Source organism: Equus caballus, chromosome 12 (assembly GCF_041296265.1).
Source record: "Equus caballus isolate H_3958 breed thoroughbred chromosome 12, TB-T2T, whole genome shotgun sequence".
NCBI classification, from domain to species: domain Eukaryota; kingdom Metazoa; phylum Chordata; class Mammalia; order Perissodactyla; family Equidae; genus Equus; species Equus caballus.
The window spans coordinates 5,562,172-5,581,387 of record NC_091695.1 but is presented as its reverse complement, the minus strand read 5'-3'; positions in this window follow the sequence as shown (position 1 = coordinate 5,581,387).

Genomic DNA, 19,216 nt, shown 5'->3' with positions numbered 1-19,216 from the left:
TGAGTAAGCAGTTCTTTGTTTCTAATGACCAAAATAGATGGAAGACACTAAAACAAAGAACAACAACAAAAACTGAGTCCAGATGGCAAATGTGATCTGCTTTCATAAGTAAGCAGCTTGCTTAGAGTCTGAAAACTGATCCTTGTTAGCTTTCCATAGAACAAGAAGTTTTACCATGTGTCCAGAAGAGGTGGCCCATAATTTGAGTGAAATTATAATTATATTTATTTCTAGCTGCATCTTTTCTAAGAGAGGAAACTCAAAAATTGAGGAAAGAAGGAACATGAACTTTTGTTTCATGATAAATATAAAAATTTCAGTTTTAAAAAGCTCAGTATTTTTTTTCTTTTAGCTGAGGAAGATTGGCCTTGAGCTAACATCCGTTACCAATCCTCCTCCTTTTGCTTAAGGAATATTGTTGCTGAGCTAACATTTGTGCCAATCTTCCTCTATTTTTTATGTAGGTCGCCAACACAGCACGGCTTGAGGAGTGATGTGCATGTCTGCACTGGGATCCGAACCCACAAACCCTGGGGTGCTGAAACCACAAAAACTCAGTTTTTAAATCACTCACTTAAGTGAAGCAAATAAAGTGATCGTAATAGTGAAACTGTGAAGATGTTTCATTGTTAGTGGTATCAGATCTGGAACTTAAAGAATATTAAGATATCTTAAAGAAGACAAGATCATATTGTCTAGCAAAGTCTAAATCAAAGGAAAGGATCATAAGGAAAATTTGTGATGACAGGGATGTCATAATGGGTGAGTAAAGGCTCATCTGAAACCACAATTTGCCTAAGACAAGAATTCTCTCACTGCTTTGATAAGGTAGACTCATCTGAAAGTGTTGCAAACCGTACTATAAAAAATATCTTAATATTTATATCTTTATATACATTCCTCAGTTTCCTTTGGAGAAATTCCAGGAAATTAAATGATTAGGTCAAGACTTTGCAAAATTTAAAGAAACAATTTCACTTCTAATAAGATGACTTTCTTTTCCTACAGGACGTCTGTGATCAATTTCTTCTACCTTTCTATACCACATGTCAGGAAGTACGAAGGGTCAGTTAGTTTATCCACTTCCAAGTTAACAAATCAATCTGCCACAGTATTCTGGATGCTGGCAGAAGACACGAGACTCCTGGGTCAGAGACAAGACTTTGTGACTTGCAGTGAAGCAGGAAGCATGAGCTTCATGTTCATATTACTTGCTTTTGGCCCTGAAGTCCCATGGGGATGAGCTAGAAAGACCCAGAGGGAAGCTATCCATAACTTTTTGTCACAGCTGAAGAACACTGAGCTTAGGAAAGCCCAGTCTTCAAAGAGGCTGCTGGAAAACCTGCCCAATATTTGCCTTAGAGGGAACCATTATCTTTATTATGCTGGTCAGAAAACAAATCTTCCCTCTGCCCAGGAGAGAGGTGGCATCTCTCTCCTCTAGTGTTTTTGTTATACAGACATCTATAAAAATCGACCACAACAAAAGTTCATATGAGACTTGGAGAGAAGTGAGAGATGCATTGAGAATTGGCTCCAAATAGTCCATTTTTTGGATTAGTGGCTACTTTATATTGCCAAAGGAATTTGAACATTTCAGATTAAATTCTGGGACCACTAGTTAATAGCTTATGATTATGGTTACCCAAAACTCATGTCATAATTCTTTGTTGTATTTTTCTCCATTTGCAAAATGGAGTAATCATAAAATCCAACCCACAGTGCTTTAGTGGATAAAATGAGAAAAGATGTGAAAATATTTTTGTAGTCTGCCAAGATTACAACTCTATGTTAGTCAACAGTAATAATCAGTTGTTCCGTCTGAAAAACATTCAATAAGTCATTACAAAAGTAATAATTCAGAGAAAACTGGTTGTTTTCTATATATATATGTGTGTGTATATATATATACACATATATACTTGTATCTTTATTTCTGTGCAGAAGAGGTCTCATAATTCCATGTTAAATACGTAATTATCCCATGATAGTCTCACAATGTATTCTCAGGCTATTGGGTAAAGCAAGCATATTTCTTCCCACGAATGGATCTATTTTTGCACTGATAGTCCACTTTGCCTCTAATTAGGAAAATAATAATCATCTATCAATAATCTATCTTGGACTTTAAAGTTACCTTGCTAAAGATCTCTGAACAATGAGGATGTTCTTAACCCTCTCCTCTCCCTCTCTGTACATAGCACAGAGTGGATAATCAATAAATGATAGGCACAAAAATAATTTAGGAAAATAATCAAAATCTGGAGTACATTAGGATTTTCTATATGTGCTACCGTATTTTAAGAGTAATAGGAACTGGTGCCGGCCTGGTGGTGCAGGGGTTAAGTTCGCACGTTCCGGCCCGGGAGGCACAAGTTCGGATCCCGTTTTCAGACATGGCATTGGTTGGCAAGCCATGCTGTGGTAGGCGTCCCACATATAAAGTGGAGGAAGATGGGCATGGATGTTAGCTCTGGGCCTGTCTTCCTCAGCAAAAGAGGAGGATTGGCAGCAGATATTAGCTCAGGGCTAATCTTCCTCAAAAAAAAGTAATAAGAACTAATATGTTCTAAAACATACTTACTAGTCTTCATGTGCCAGACTAGAAAAAAATTAAAATTTACTCAGAAAATTCACTTAATGTATTGAATCTTTCAAGCACTAATTTCTGTTGTGAATTTCATATCCAAGAACCTCTTTGGAAATCAGATATTCATACCTGGTTTCTGCTGTTGCTGGCAATCCTTGTTATTTTTTGGCTTGCAGCTGTGTAACTCTAATCTCTGCCTCTGATGGCCACATGATTTTCCACCCTGTGCTTTCACATCGTCTTCTTATAAGGACACCAGTCATACTGGATTCAGAGCCCACCCTACTCCAGGTGACCTCAGCTTGAGTGATTACAGCTGCAGCAACTCTATTTCCAAATAAAGTCACATTCTGAAGTACTGAGAGTCAGTACTGCAATATATCTTTCTGGAGGACAATTTAAGACATAACAGGGGCATCTAGATAAAGGGAATCATCTAGTGAAGATTAATCCTAAATCCTCTTTGGGCAGAAATTTTGGCTATCTTTCCAACCTCCATTATACTTCTACACAATATAACCCTAATTGTTGGGGTGGCATCAACCACAATCCCATCCAGGATCAGGCCCCTTTTGGTCTAAGCAGATGACATATAAGCTATATTAGTCTTAACATATAAAATCGAATGGTGGTGTACTTTATCAGTTATTAATGGCATCTGCATTAGTATAGGAAATAGAATATATTGAGGCTTCCTGTGTCATTGTATGCAACTGAATCGTAAAACATGTTAGTGTCTAGGCTCTTCTGAAGTGTCCCTATTTGAGGACAGATTTCTCTCTCTAACACACACACACACACACACTCTCTTTCTGGAATACTCAAACAGAATCGGAATGAACTGCATTCATCCAACTTAAGAAGACAGAGGGCTTTAGCCAGTCTTTGAGGTACTTTTCCTGCAGTCTTTTGTTTCATTAATCAGAAGCTTCTGTAAGGATAATACTTTTCTCAAATAGAATTACCTACTTAAAAATAAATGTAATATGGATGTATTTTTGCACTCATTTTGTATTTATAACTCCCTTTGCCATCAATAAATGATAGCGGAAAGGCAGTTTTTACTTTTCCATTATTTGTCACGTAGGATTTGCATATCTCAATTGTAAAGGTATTGAGAGCTCGAAAATTCACCTGGATACTTGCAAGGCTAATCCTGAGGCTACAATATGTCAAAAGACCCCTTTAGGAAATTAAATATGCCCATGACATTTCTAAAGAGAGATGTCACCCTGAGAAGTTTCCACTATTTGGTGTAAGATCTTGGTTGTTATGGTGACTATAGTGGTCTGAACGTGAAGTGTATTAGAAAAGATACTCCATAGGTGAACAGAAATCTTAGCCCACGCAACATTCTATATGAAGTGTAAGTATGTGAACTAGGCTTGGAAAGACTATAATAATTGTGTTCATGATAGGAAGTTAGACTATGGTGGGGTAACAAATACTCCAAACTCCCCAAGCCTTAAGGTAACATTATATTTTTTGCAAACAACGTCTAGCTCTGCTTATTGTAGTTTCTTGAAGACACAGACATACAGAGGCTCCACTAACCTATGCTATCTCTCCAGAAAGATTCAGTGTTTATGATGAAAGAGGGAAGTACACGCAGAAGTACATACTGGATCTTAAATGCTTCCCCCTAGAAATGGTGCAAATTACTACTGCTCACTTTTCACTGGACAAACTTACATAATCAGGAAAGTATAATGCTCCTATGGGTCTGGAAAAAGAAAATAACTGTAAATATTAGAGAGTACTATGTATCTACTATGGTTCTTATGAAGACAAACTTTATTTGCTTTAAAGTTGCCCCACCTTAAGTGTGTATTTTCTCTTAACTATTTTTATTGCTTTCAAAATTAGTATCTTTTAAATAAATATCAATTTTCTTGCGATGCATTGCTGATAGATGAAAATGCAATTTATATTTGTTTATTCATCTTTTATTCAACCTCCTTATGAAAAACATCTTATAAGTTCTAATATTTTATATATCATTTTGGGTTTTCTATGCAGATGATAATATAATCTATTAAATATAGCAGTTAACGTTTTCCTTTCTAAGCATTACAAGCTACTTTTTTCTTATGTATTGTAGTGGCTGAGATTTCTAATGACATGTTGAATAGAGACAGCATTGACATCACTTTCTAATTTTAAAAAACATTCTTTCTGTATTTTAAATTCAGTGTCATGTTAGCCATGGAATTTCAGTAGACCTTTATGAGATCAAGGAAATTTACAGTTTTGTGATATATCCTGTATATCTATTATTAAAAACATTTGGTATTAATATAACTATCCTATTTTTATTTTGCTTATTACCGTAAATCTTATGAAAACACTCCCACAATAATGTAAATGTAATCTTCCTCAGATTTGACTTCTATCTAGTCTTCCAGAATCTGTTCTCAGCAGTTTATCTTCAGCGGAGTGTGGGGAATAAATAGGAAAGAAGGAGTTTTGATGAGGAAATACAACATAAGTCTACCTGGATTAAAGACGGGAAACAGACTGTGACCCTTGAGTTCCCAGTATTCTCACTGGACCAACAAAATGAACTCTGACTTGGCAGGGGTTTATTGGAATCTTCGCCATTGTCACTGATGTCTCAATCAGCCACAGTAGCCAGAAACATCTCCTTTGTTACTTAAGCCTTGAACTGTGCCTAAGTAGCACAAAACACACCATGCTCCAGAATTTACTTGGATGGCACAGTAGGCCTCTTGGGATTCTGGTTATTTTATTAAATCTGCAGTAATATCATTCTCTATTTTTCACAATAGAATTGTTTGGACCTGACATCATGTTGTGATAGGACTTGTTTTAATTTGCTTTGATCCATCATTTCAATTCTGCCCTTCTGAATGCTTTTTGGTACTAGGTGTATCTCAAGCATTAGTTATCATTCTTGTCTTATTGCTAATTTTGAAAGGAATTCTTCTACTATTTCACAAATAATTACCATTTTGCTGAGATAACCATAAGTCTAGGTATATTGTTCAATCCAAATTTAGAGCTCTTCTTTTAGTTTGTTTAGTTTATTTACATTTATTGCAATTACTTATATGTTTTATAAATTTGATTTATTTCTACTAACCTAATTTTAGCTTACTTTGTCATATTTACTTATTTTCCTTTGGGTTAATTCATGGGTTTCTTGTCTGCATGTGTGTTTTTTTCCTCTCAAGACTTTGTGTTTTTTAAAACAACAAATGCTTATTTCCTCATAATTCTATGGGTTGTAAATTTGGGTTGGACTCAGCTCCGTGTGGTATCAGCTAGGCTCACGTCTGTAAATTAATTTTCTCTGTCATTTGAAACCAAAGAAAGCTGAGATTGCAATATTGTGGTAGTGAGAGAAGAAGATCCTGAACCAGGGTAGTTCTTTCAACCTTGTTAATAACAATAAAAACTAAAACAGGAGAGTTTTGTTTTAAAAAGGTAGACCCAGGTTTTCTCGCAAATACAAATTCAAGCAGCTCTCATTTATCCTGCTTTGCCCCATCAAAAGTTCCTAACAACATCCTGTACTTCACTTCTTGCTCTTTCTGCTACATCATTCAGTAACTTTCACCAGTTTTTAAACAGATGAGGCTAACAGCACAGGCATAGTCTAAGCCTGTGCACTCCGGATTTTCCCTGACTGATCCAGTCTCCAAGAACACATTGCGTCTAAAGTGGGCACTGCCTGTAAGCGAATTTAAGAAAACAAAGATATGTGAAGACGGGGACTATCTCAAAATAAAACACGCTGGTGAAAATAGTAACTAAGGCAACAGGAGCAATGGGAGAAGTGTTCTGTACAATCTACAGATGGCCATCTGAAAGAAATACTCCAATGATTCTGCAACTGATTTGGCAAAGGCACATCCAGAGAGAATGAATTGACTGATAACAACCTATCGTACTGTTTCTGCCACAGTCCAGGATGTTGTTTGGATTATATCGACTCAAATCTGACAACTCTCTCCATCACTTATATATGTCCCTCTGAAGAGATTTATTACACATAGCAGTTTACTGAAATCCTTGGTGTACATGTTGTTGTCTCCTGAATTTTAACGTCCATGAAGGCAGATACATATTATCAAATGTTGATGTCTTAGCAGATAGAGATATCTATTGGCAGAAGACTCATTGCAGTGAAAATCAAGAGATTTGATCTTGGACCTAATGTAGTCAATACTTAATTGTGTGAATATAGATAGTCACCAATATAAAAATAGGAAAGTTGGTATCAATAATTTTACAATTATTTTTAGTATTCATCAATATTTATTATGAAAGAAGTCATGATGACTTAATTCTATAATTTAAATTATATAATACATCCCTTATATATAGCCAGTTTTCCATTGGAATCTGCTATGTGTAACTAAGGGTTTTTAAGTGACAATATTCAAGACATATATGTTGCACTGGGCAGATAATATGACTCAAGGATTAAGAAACTATGCTCAAGAGTCAGACGGACTGCATTCAAATCTTGGTTCTACCATTTCCATTTATTAGTTTTGGCAAGTTATTAAATATCATTTTGTCTCATTTTTCTCATCTGTAAAAGAGTAAAATAATAATACTTACTTTATGGTCTTATTGTGAAGATTAAATAAGAGGATATCAATAACATACTTCAAATGTGCCTAACATGTTGGAAGGGCTCATTGCACAGTATTATTATATGGTATCACATGTTGCATTAATTTGAAAAGAGTTTTGGATGCTTGCCTTGGTGTGTTTCCATTTATTACAACACCCTGAAGAACTACTAGCTTGCATTGTCATGAGCTGACATTGTTAGAAGTATTCACGAAGAGGCTGCCCATTTCCTAAGAGTTCAACTGTAAAAGAAATTCCTGCATTGTTGCAAGATTAGACTGAATGGCTTCTAAAGTTTCTTCTAATTCTAAAAGTCTATGGTAGTTTTTAGATACTATAAAAGCCATACGTGCATTCTAAATGGAGAAAGTAGTAAACAATTTTGCAATGGGAGAGATTGGTGGGAACAGACCCACCACCTGTTTGGTGTGTCTTTGGATATTTAGCTTAAATTGATAACACACTTTTTGAGTGCTGCCTTGCTAAGTTCCAATTCACCCTGCCTTGGAGATGACTCTGGCATAGGCCTATTTCATGTGTCATTTTATTCTCCTACTATTTACTCTGGTATGATATTAGGCTTTCCATATTATATGCTGACTTCTTGCTTAAACGAAGAACTTGTCTTTGTCCTTATGTCCTTAAGTTCATAAACACCTCTTACCAGTTTGAAATTTGTATTTTTCATGTTTTGCCTATTATTCAATTATTCAGACAATGATGGAATACCTGAGGAGAAAGCATCAAAGACAGGCTATATGTTCATTTAAGAAAAAATATTTCAGGCATAGGGTGTCTTTTTGTTTTGCCCTTTTTTTTTAAACTTTAAGATGAATACATTATTTTTTAAGTGGCATTTATCCAGGTAAATGGGTTACAATCAATAGTCGCTAATAAGGTGTGCAAAAATAACTATTTTAAAGAAGTTAGTAAAATTAACCTTACATTTTCACTCAGAAAAGAAACCTAATCCTGGGAATTCAACATAAATTATGTCATTCCTGAGTTTAAAAGTTTGATTCTTGATTTGAACTGAGTGAATTCAATGTTCTCTTGCTCCTTCTTCCCTCTCCTTCTACGTAGAAGAGAGGTAGGGGGGAGGTTAGATCCAAGATGGCGGCGTGAGTAGTCTTCTTTTTCTCTCCCCCTTCGAATCTACAACTAATTGGACATTCATCACTTAACAAAGGATATCCATATAGCATCTCAGGATGCCTGAGAGACCCATGCTGCTATATATGGGAAGGCGGACGGACTTCCCTCCAGGAGGAGGTGGAGATAGGGGAAAACTCTCCGACCCCGACCCCCAAACAGCCTAGTACCTGCAAGCGGCTTTCTTCCAGCGGACGCCCCCAGAACATCGCCACACACCAAGGGCAGGAGGGAGCGCACACCAGAGGAGTGATGGTGGAAACAGGTGACCACAGCCCTACCTAAGCCCCCCACAATTATACCTAAGCCCAGAGGGAAGCTCCAGAGTTACATACCAGAGGCGGCGGGGAAAACCCCTACCCGCCATTAGCGGAGAGGCCCCACCTAGCAACCACAATGCCAGGAGGCTCCCGGAGAGAATCCCAAACAGGGCAGTGGCTCACCAGCTGCCACCGCCGGCCCCACTGACTGCGGCTATCGCCCGGTCGGGGCACGGGGCTACTGCAGATCTCCTGGGAGAGGACTGGGGCAGGGTGGAGTTCCAGTGGCCGGCTCTATAGCCCAGGGGAAACTCTGGGCTTCTGTCCTAGCAGTAGGCATAGCCTCTACCTGCCATTAGCAGAGAAGCTCCGCCCAGCATCCACAACACCGGGAGGCTCCTAGAGAGAATCCCCAACAGGGCAGCAGCCCGCCAGCTGCCGCTGCCAGTCTCATGGACTGCAGATGTCGCCCAGTCAGGGCTCGGGGCTAACGGAGATCTCCTGGGAGAGGACTGGGGCTGGGTGGTGCCCCAGTGGCTGGGTCCGCAGCCTGGGGGGGAAACTCCAGAGTTCCATCCAGGCAGCAGGCAAAGTCTCTCCCTGCCATTAGTGGAGAGGCCCCTCCCAGCATCCACAATGCTGGGAGGCTCCCAGAGAGAATCCCAAATGGGGCAGCAGCCCGCCAGTTGCTGCCACCGGTCCCACAGACTGTGGCTGTCACCCGGTCAGGGCACGGGGCTACCGGAGATCTCCTGGGAGAGGTCTGGGGCTGGGTGGAGTTCCAGAGGCTGATGCAGCAGCCCAGGGGGAAACTCTGGGCTTCCGTCCTGGAAGCAAGCATAGCCTCTACCCACAAATAGTGGAGAGGCCCCACCCAGCATCCACAACGCGGGGAGGGTCCGGAAGAGGAGAATCCCAGGTAGGGCAGCAGCTGGCCAGATGCCACTGAACTCAAGGTCTCTGGCTATCCCTCAGACAGGGCAAGGGGCTCCCCGAGATCCTGGGGGAGAGGACTGGGGATGGGTGGAGTTCCAGCGACCCGGCCCCATGGCCCAGGGGGAACTCTACAGTCTCACAGCAGCCTCAGCAAAAGCCTCTACACAACACTAGTAGAGAGCACCCACCCGGAAACCACAAGGCTGGAAGACCCTGGGACAAAAGTAGCACAACTAGGTGAGCTAACAACAGACTGCAGAAGTTGCCCATAGCTCTGCTGTGACCCATAGTGGACAAGTGAGATTTTGTGGGCACTGACAGTGGCAAGCTGCAAATATAAGTGATCGTGCCCTTGGCCGCTGGAAAAGCCCATAACACCGCTGCAGACCCTAAGGAGGGAGCACATCTAGGTGGTCTGCAACAGTAGGCACCAGCAGCCTGAAGCCCCCTTGTGGTGGCCCCCACAGCTGAAGAGGGAACCCACAGGACCACTGTGACTATGAGGAGGGGCCCAGGCCCAGTTAGCAACAGCTGGTAGGGTTCCTGGTTGGTGCAGTATAAACAGCTGTTCCCCCACTACACCAGTAGAAACAGGTGGAAGCAGTAACTAAACTCTACCTCTATGCAGAGGCATAAATCTACACCATCAAGCAATATGAAAAAATATGTTAAATCTCCAGAACAGAAGGAAAATGACTAATACCCAGAAAATAATCCCAAAGACAATGAAATATATAACCTAAATGATGATGACTTCAAAACAGCCATCATTAAAAAACTCAATGAGTTAAAAGAGAATTCAGATAGACAACTCAACAAGTTCAGGAGGTATGTCACAAAAGAGTTCGATACTATAAGGAAGAACCAAACAGAAATACTGGAAATGAAGAACACAATGGAGGAGATTAAGAAAAATTGAGATGCACTGAACAGTAGGGCCGATAATATGGAGGACAGAATTAGCAATTTGGAAGATAGGAATATAGAAATGCTGCAGGCAGAGGAGCAGAGAGAACTAAGACTAAAAGGAAATGAAGAAGCTCTCTGAGAATTATCTGACACAATTAGGAGATGCAACGTAAGGATTATAGGTATACCAGAGGGAGAAGAGAGGCAGAAGGGGGCAGAAAGCCTATTCAAAGAAATAATGGCTGAGAACTTCCCAAACCTGGGGAGAGAGATGGAACTTCATGTGACAGAAGCCAATAGATCTCCAAACTTTATCAATGCAAGAAGACCAACCCCAAGGCATATAGTAGTGAAGCTAGCAAAAGTCAACAACAAGGAGAGAATACTAAGGGCAGCCAGGCAGAAGAAATTAACCTACAAAGGAACCCCCATCAGGCTATCAGCAGATTTCTCAGCAGAAACTTAACAGGCTAGAAGAGAGTGGAATGATATATTAAAAAATCTGAAGGACAAAAACCTGCAGCCGAGAATTCTCTACCCAGTGAAAATATCCTTCAAATACGATGGAGAAATAAAAACTTTCCCAGATAAACAAAAATTAAGGGAGTTCATTGCCATAAAATCTCCCCTTCAAGAAATGCTCAGGAAAACTCTCATTTCTGAAAAATCAAAAAAAGGAAAGGGGCTACAAAACCAAGAGCAAAGGAGATAAGTAGAAGGACAACAACAGAGAGTAGCAGCTCTCCATCAGAACAGACTAAACCATGGGATGAGAAACAAAGGAAATTGAAGAGAACCGGAGAACAAGACATAAAATGGCAGCAGTAGGCCCCCACATTTGAATAATCAATCTAAATGTAAATGGATTGAACTCTCCAATCAAAAGACACAGAGTGGCAGGATGGATCAAATAACAACACCCAACAATACGCTGCCTCCAGGAAACACACCTCAGCCCCAAAGACAAACACAGACTCAGAGTTAGGGGATGGAAAACAATACTCCAAGCTAATAATGAACAAAAGAAAATAGGTGCCGCTATACTAATATCAGACAAAGTAGACTTCAAAGCAAAACAGATAAAGAAAGACAAAGAGGGACAGTATATAATGATAAACGGGACTCTCCACCAAGAAGACATAACACCTATAAATATATACGCACCCAACACAGGAGCACCAAAATTTGTAAAGCAACTCTTAACAGAACTAAAAGAAGACATCAACAATAATACAATAATAGTAGGGGACCTCAACACCCCATTAACACCAATGGATAGAACATCCAGAAAGAAAATCAACAAGGAAATTATAGAATTAAATGAAAAATTAGACCAGATGGACTTAATAGATATATATAGAATACTTCATCCCAAAACAGCACGTTACACATTCTTCTCAAGTGCGCATGGAACATTCTCAAGGATAGACCATATTTTGGGAAACAAAGCAAGCCTCCATAAATACAAGAGAGTTGAAATAATATCAAGCATCTTTTCTGATCATAATGCAATGAAACTAGAAATCAACTACAAGAATAAAGCAGAGAAAGGTGCAAAAATGTGGAGACTAAACAACACGCTATTGAACAAACAATAGATTATTGAACAAATTAAAGAAGAAATCAAATATTATCTGGAGACAAATGAAAATGAGAACACGTCATACGAAATCATTTGGGATGCAGCAAAAGCAGTCATAAGAGGGAAATTCATTGCAATACAGTCTCACCTCACTAAACAAGAAAAATCTCACATACGCAACCTCAAAAGACACCTAACAGAATTGGAAAAAGAAGAACAAACAAAGGCCAGAGTCAGTGGAAGGATGGAAATAATACAAATAAGAGCAGAAATAAATGATATTGAAACAAAAAAGACAGTAGAAAGGATCAATGAAACAAAGAGTTGGTTCTTCAAAAAAATTAACAAAATTGACAAACCCTTAGCCAGACTCACCAAGAAAAGAAGAGAGAAATCTCAAATAAATAAAATTAGGAATGAGAGAGGAGAAATCACAACAGATACCAAAGAAATACAAGGGATCATAAGAGAATACTATGAAAAACTATATGCCAACAAATTGAACCACCTAGAAGAAAAGGACAAATTCTTAGACTCTTACAACCTCCCAAAACTGAATCAGGAAGAAATGGAGAATCTGAATAGGCCAATCACAAGTAAAGAAATAGAAACAGCAATCAAAAACCTCCCCAAAAATAAGAGTGCAGGACCAGACGGCTTCTCTGGAGAATTCTACCAAACATTCAAAGAAGATTTAATACCTATCCTCTCAAACTATTCCAGAAAATTGAGGAAGATGGAGCACTCCCTAACACATTCTATGAAGCCAACATCACTCTGATCCCCAAACCTTACAAGGACAACACAAAGAAGGAGAACTACAGGCCGATATCACTGATGAACATAGATGCAAAAATCCTCAACAAAATTCTGGCAAACTGAATACAGCAAGACAACAAAAAGATTATTCACCATGATCAAGTGGGATTTATACCAGGGACACAGGGATGGTTTAACATCCGCAAGTCAATCAATGTGATACTCTACATTAACAAAATGAGACACAAAAACCACATGATCATCTCAATAGATGCAGAGAAAGCATTCAACAAGATCCCACATCCGTTTATGATAAAAACCCTCAATAAAATGGGTATAGAAGGAAAGTACCTCAACATAATAAAGGCCATATATGACAAACCCACAGCCAACATCATACTCAATGGACAAAAACTGAAAGCCATCCCTCAGAGGACAGGAACAAGACAAGGGTGCCCACTTTGACCACTCCTATTCAACATAGTACTGGAGGTGTTGGCCAGAGCAATTCAGCAGGAAAAAGAAATAAAAGGAATCCAAATAGGCAACGAAGAAGTAAAACTCTCACTGTTTGCAGACGACATGATCTTATATACAGAAAACCCCAAAGAATCCATAGCAAAACTATTAGAAACAATCAACAGCTACAGCAAAGTTGCAGGGTATAAAATCAACATACATAAATCAGTAGCATTTCTATACACTAACAATGAACTAACAGAAAAAGAACTCAAGAACTCAATCCCATTCACAATCACAACAAAAAGAATAAAATACCTTGGGATAAATTTAACCAAGGAAGTGAAAGATTTATACAATGAAAACTGCAAGACTTTCTTGAAAGAAATTGACGGCGACATAAAGAGATGGAAAGACATTCCATGCACATGGATTGGAAGAATAAACATAGTTAAAATGTCCATACTACCTAAAGCAATCTAAAGATTCAACACTATCCGAATCAGAATCCCAAGGACATTCTTTACAGAAATTGAGCAAACAATCCTAAAATTCATATGGGGCAACAAAAGACCATGAATTTCTAAAGCAATCCTGAGTTAAGAGAAACAAAGCCGGAGGCATCACAATCCCCGATTTCAAAACATACTACAAAGCTACAGTGATCAAAACAGCATGGTACTGGTACAAAAACAGGTACACAGATCAATGGAACTGAATTCAAAGCCCAGAGATAAAACCACACAGATATGGACAGCTAATCTTTGACAAAGGAGCTGAGGGCCTACAATGGAGGAAAGAAAGTCTCTTCAACAAATGGTGCTGGGAAAACTGGTCAGCCACATGTAAAAGAATGACAACTGACCATTCTTTTTCACCATTCACAAAAATAAACACAAAATGGATCAAAGACCTAAAGATTAGGCCTGAAACAATAAGTCTCCTAGAAGAGAATATAGGCAGTACTCTCTTTGACATCAGTTTCAAAAGAATCTTTTCGGACACTATAACTCCTCAGATGAGGGAAACAATAGAACGAATAAACAAATGGGACTTCATCAGACTAAAGAGCTTCTTCAAGGCAAGGGAAAACAGGATTGAAGCAAAAAAACAGCCCACTAATTGGGAAAAAATATTTACAAGTTACTTATCTGACAAAGGGTTAATCTCCATAGTATACAAAGAACTCACACAGCTCAACAACAAAAGAACAAACAACCCGATCAAAAAATGGGCAGAGGACATGAACAGACATTTCTCCAAAGAAGATATAAGGATGGTCAATAGACACATGAAAAGATGCTCATCATCACTAATCATCAGGGAAATGCAAATCAAAACTACACTAAGATATCACCTTACACCGGTTAGACTGGCAAAAATATCCAAAACCAAGAGTGACAAATGTTGGAGAGGTTGTGGAGAAAAAGGAACCCTCATACACTGTTGGTGGGAATGCAAACTGGTGCAGCCACTTTGCAAAACATTATAGAGATTTCTCAAAAAGTTAAAAATAGAAATACCCTATGACCCAGCCATCCCACTACTGGGTATCTATCCTAAGAACCTGAAGTCAGCAATCCCAAGAGTCCCATGCACCTCTATGTTCAATGCAGCATTATTTACAATAGCCAAGACATGGAACCAACCTAAATGCCCAGAAACTGATGATTGGATAAAGAAGATATGGTGTATATATACACAATGGAATACTACTCAGCCATAAAAAAGGACAAAATCTCCCCCTTCGCATCAATATGGGTGGACCTTGAGGGTATTATGTTAAGCGAAATAAGCCAGACAGAGAAAGACGAACTCTATATGACTCCACTTATAGGTGGAAGTTAACACATAGACAAGGAGAACTGATTGGTGGTTACCAGGGAAAAGGGGGGGTGGGGGGAGGGCACAAAGGGTGAAGTGGTGTACTCACAACATGACTAACAATAATGTACAACTGAAATCTCACAAGGTTGTAATCCATCATAATCTTAATTAAAAAAAAAAAAAAGAGAGGTAGGGGAAGGTGTGACTTGTGTTGTCCTGGTATTGGGGAGGGGACATCTCTTATTGTCTGCTGTCCCTCATCCATCCTGGCCTCTGTTGAGATGAGAAGCAGAAAGCCCTCGTTGTTGTGCAATGATGTCCTCTATTGATGTCTGTGGTCTAAGCATCCCTCAGCTCTTCGCATGAATATATTCTTCAGGCCAAATGTGAACTCCATTCAAACTAGCCCCAAGGTTAGAGCAGAGGTGGAGATAGGGCTCGTGATGGGCATAGGGCTCATTCTTGGGGAACCAGACAGTTTCCAATCTAATCACATCCCTACTACTTCTTACACCAGCCGGTGAAACTTTGACTTCTTTTGGGTTGGGATTAGCTTCATACCTTTTAACCTTGTTTTCTTAATCTCTTTTTCTTTAATAGATACGGTTCATTTTGCATTTCTTTAGACTTTCCTCCTGATCTCGCCGAGCCAAGCCTTTTGGAATTCAGAAGAAAAAAACACCAATTCTCTGTGAAGTTCCTAGCTCTTAAAACTTTTTTAAAAGTATGGATTTTAAGACACTTTCTTCCTTCCTGTGGATTTTACAAAGTCTACTTAAGAGCTCAAAAGCCTAAAATTAAACTCTGTTTTTCCTCTTGTATTCATACTCTGAAATCAAAGCAGAAAGAAAATACTTACTGCCACTTGATTAATGATGGGAGATATTAGAGTTAAAAAAGATTGTCAAAGTGAGAAGTCTGATCTAAATTTTTACTCACTACATCCATAATATGCAAAAAACTAGGCAAAGGATAGGTTTAGCGATACAATATGAAGCTAAACCAGGAAAAGTGAGATTTCGATGAAATTTCCAACGACATGGTTGAAGAAAATAGAGAATTAAGTCATTCTCAGTCCCAAGGGACAGGTTGACATTAGCACAAAAGGTCGAGGTCCATGATAAATGGGTGAACTGGGGTCGTAAATCAGTGAATCATGTTTCATTGTTCTGTTATTCTTGTCTGTTCTAAGGACATTTATTACTTCTTGTTAGGAATTAGAGAAAAATAAATAATTTTTTTCTGCTTTCATTTTAATTGAACTAGCCAATAATTAAATTGTAACAACATTGCCATTTATTCTCTTTTTTCTCATCTTACTATCTAACTTGCAATATTAATGCAAAGACTGGATCAATAGAGCCAGCATCATCCCTTGATGCAACTTCCCAGACTGGTTCCAAGAAGTCTCTGACTTAAATAATTATTCTCCTCCTCCTCCTCTTCCTCTTCTTTTCTGCATAAAATTATCATCAGATTACAATCCTATCTATGAGATTGTTAGTCATTCAGAAAAAATATAAATATCCTGCATGATTTTCTCTTTTAAGGACAAAGCAGAATAAAGATCATGACAGGAAGAGAAGGCTTTATTACTGTGTTGTAAGGCCAAAAAGTAAGGCCCAATATTATATATTGCCTTGACATATGGGGAAATTGGGAGAGCCTCAAATTGCCTAACTCGAAGATCCCTACTTCAAAATGTAATGGTGTAGACCTGAAATTTACATAATGTTATAAAGCAATGTTATCTCAATTAAAAAAAAAAATGGAAAAAAGATCCCTTCTTCTTTCTGTGCTCATAGACAAGGTGCCCCAGCCAAAAAACCCTTCTTATGAAATGGATCAGGTACATTTCCTGCTCATCCTTGAGTGGCAGGTTTCAGTTCCCTGCCGGCCCACAGAATTATTCAAATAAGCCAATCACATCCTCTCACAAGAACCAGACACTTCACTCTCTTACTGCTACAAAGCCTGCCTCCCATAGCACCTTGGTTGTTCAATGTTCCTAAGTACAATCCTTTAATTTTTTGCAAGCATGTGATGGCCTTCTCCTCTGGGCTGTGAATATATGTGACTAATAACCTGCTGCGGATTTTCATCTGTCCATCGTGTTGTGTGCTTGGCCATCACCATAACCCTAAGGCGGGAATCTCTCCTTCACCAGCAAAGTGCATAGGAGATGATTAAAGCAATTATTTTGTTCATTTACTCAAAAACCTATTCACTTATTGACTCCAGTTGGTTATGCATTGAGTCAAGTACTTTGCTTATGCTAATACTTAATCCTCCTAACAGCCCTCCAAACTGGTGTCATTATTTCCATTTCACAAGTAACAAAACTGTAATTCAGAGAGGATAATTAATTTGCTCAAAGTTACAGAGAAAGTAAGATTGAAGCCAGGCTCTATTCTAAATCCCATCCTCTTCTTGTTACCTTACATTATTTCTACAAAAGATAAGTTACTTCATCTAAAAATGCATGGAAGTATGGTATAATAAGTTTTCCATGAAATAGTTAGGAAAAAATGTTTGCCTCTTAAGATGGACAAGCATCTCTTATCCTAGTAATTTGCTGTTCACTGATGATGCTAGGTTAAAAACTCACAGAAATGCATCTTAATGTTAATGATGATAGTAGAATGAAGCTGCTACAATATCTAAAATATGTTTCATCCATCAGCTTGGGCCTTTTGTGCTAGAAGCAGGGGTGGAAAAACATATTTAAATCACATCTCCTTTGGCTTTGGGCTTGCTTCTTTTTCCCCAAGCTTCTTGAGCAGCTCTACCATCCCCTTGTCCAAGATGTCCCCATTTCTGTCCTTCAAGCCTGACTGCTCTCTGGTAAGTTTGAGTGAAAAGTCCAGAGGATGGATCCTAAAGAGACTTAGGAACCTCCCTGAGGTTTATCTACTAACTGGGCTAAAGGTACAAGTGCTGTCTCTTCCCTTATTCTTGTATTTTTCATAAAAATACTACAGGTTCGGAAATAAAAATGTCACAGGAAACTATTTGCTTCCATCTCTAAGAGTTGCACCCTTTCCTCACAGAGGGTAAACTAAATGGGAACGTGGTCTGAGAAAATTCTGTTTATAGACACTTCTAACAAAGAATATTCTTAACACATATATTCCACTCCCTAATTTCAACTTCTCCCATGACTCATTGTCACAGCTACAATGTATTGAGAGTCTGATATGTGACAGGTGCTGCCTTAGTGGCTGTACACATATCACCACATTTATGCATTGAATTACATCCTCACAATAATTATTTCCATGTACCCATGTGGAAATCCATGTATAGATGTCAGGATATGCTTAGGTCATGTGGCTAGTTATGGAGGAGCCACGGGTCAAGCCCAGGTCTGACGCTGCAGCCTATTCTCGGCTCATGCTAAACATGGTTAGACTGAGTGATCTGGAAACACCACAGCTTGCTTTGAAGGCAAAAGCTGCTCACAAACACATTTTTGGTAAAGGCAGATCTTTTCTCTGGTTTGCCTGCTGCCTACTTGATTCCTAAAATTACACTGTTTATTGTTCATAGCTTCAGAGAAAATCACTTTTCCGTAAAGTGTCCATTATAGTGTGTCAATGAATGTGATAACGTGCATAATTTACCTCAGGGGAGTATGTAATTAGAAAATTAACCTTTTACTTTTCTCCTGTTAATCAGTTATAGAAAATAATGGAAGAATAATACATTAGCAACCGTGTCTGCTGTATTATTGTGCTTTCAATTTCTAAGTTACTCAGTAGAAACAAAATGCTCAGAGACAAGAGCCTGAACACCTGAAGCAGAGACGGCATTTTGCACATAGAGAAGGACCTATTTCCCATGTCTTTCATACGCTTCCAAAAAATTCTCAAAAAAACTCCTTCTCTATCTTGGAGTAGTATTTTACTCGAATAAGAAGGAAAATTCTGGATTCTATTTTCACCTCCTTACTTTTCAGAAAGCACAGCGATTGTGTAAGTTACATGCTTGTGCTTCCATGAAAGGATCACGAGCATGTAATGTAAGAGGGACATGCCCTGGGAAATCGGGGTGGGCCTGTGCCTCCACGGCCAGACCCTGTGCTCTCCCACAGAGGCTGACTTGTTTTCTCAATTCCCAGAGGAGCTCAATTCTCCG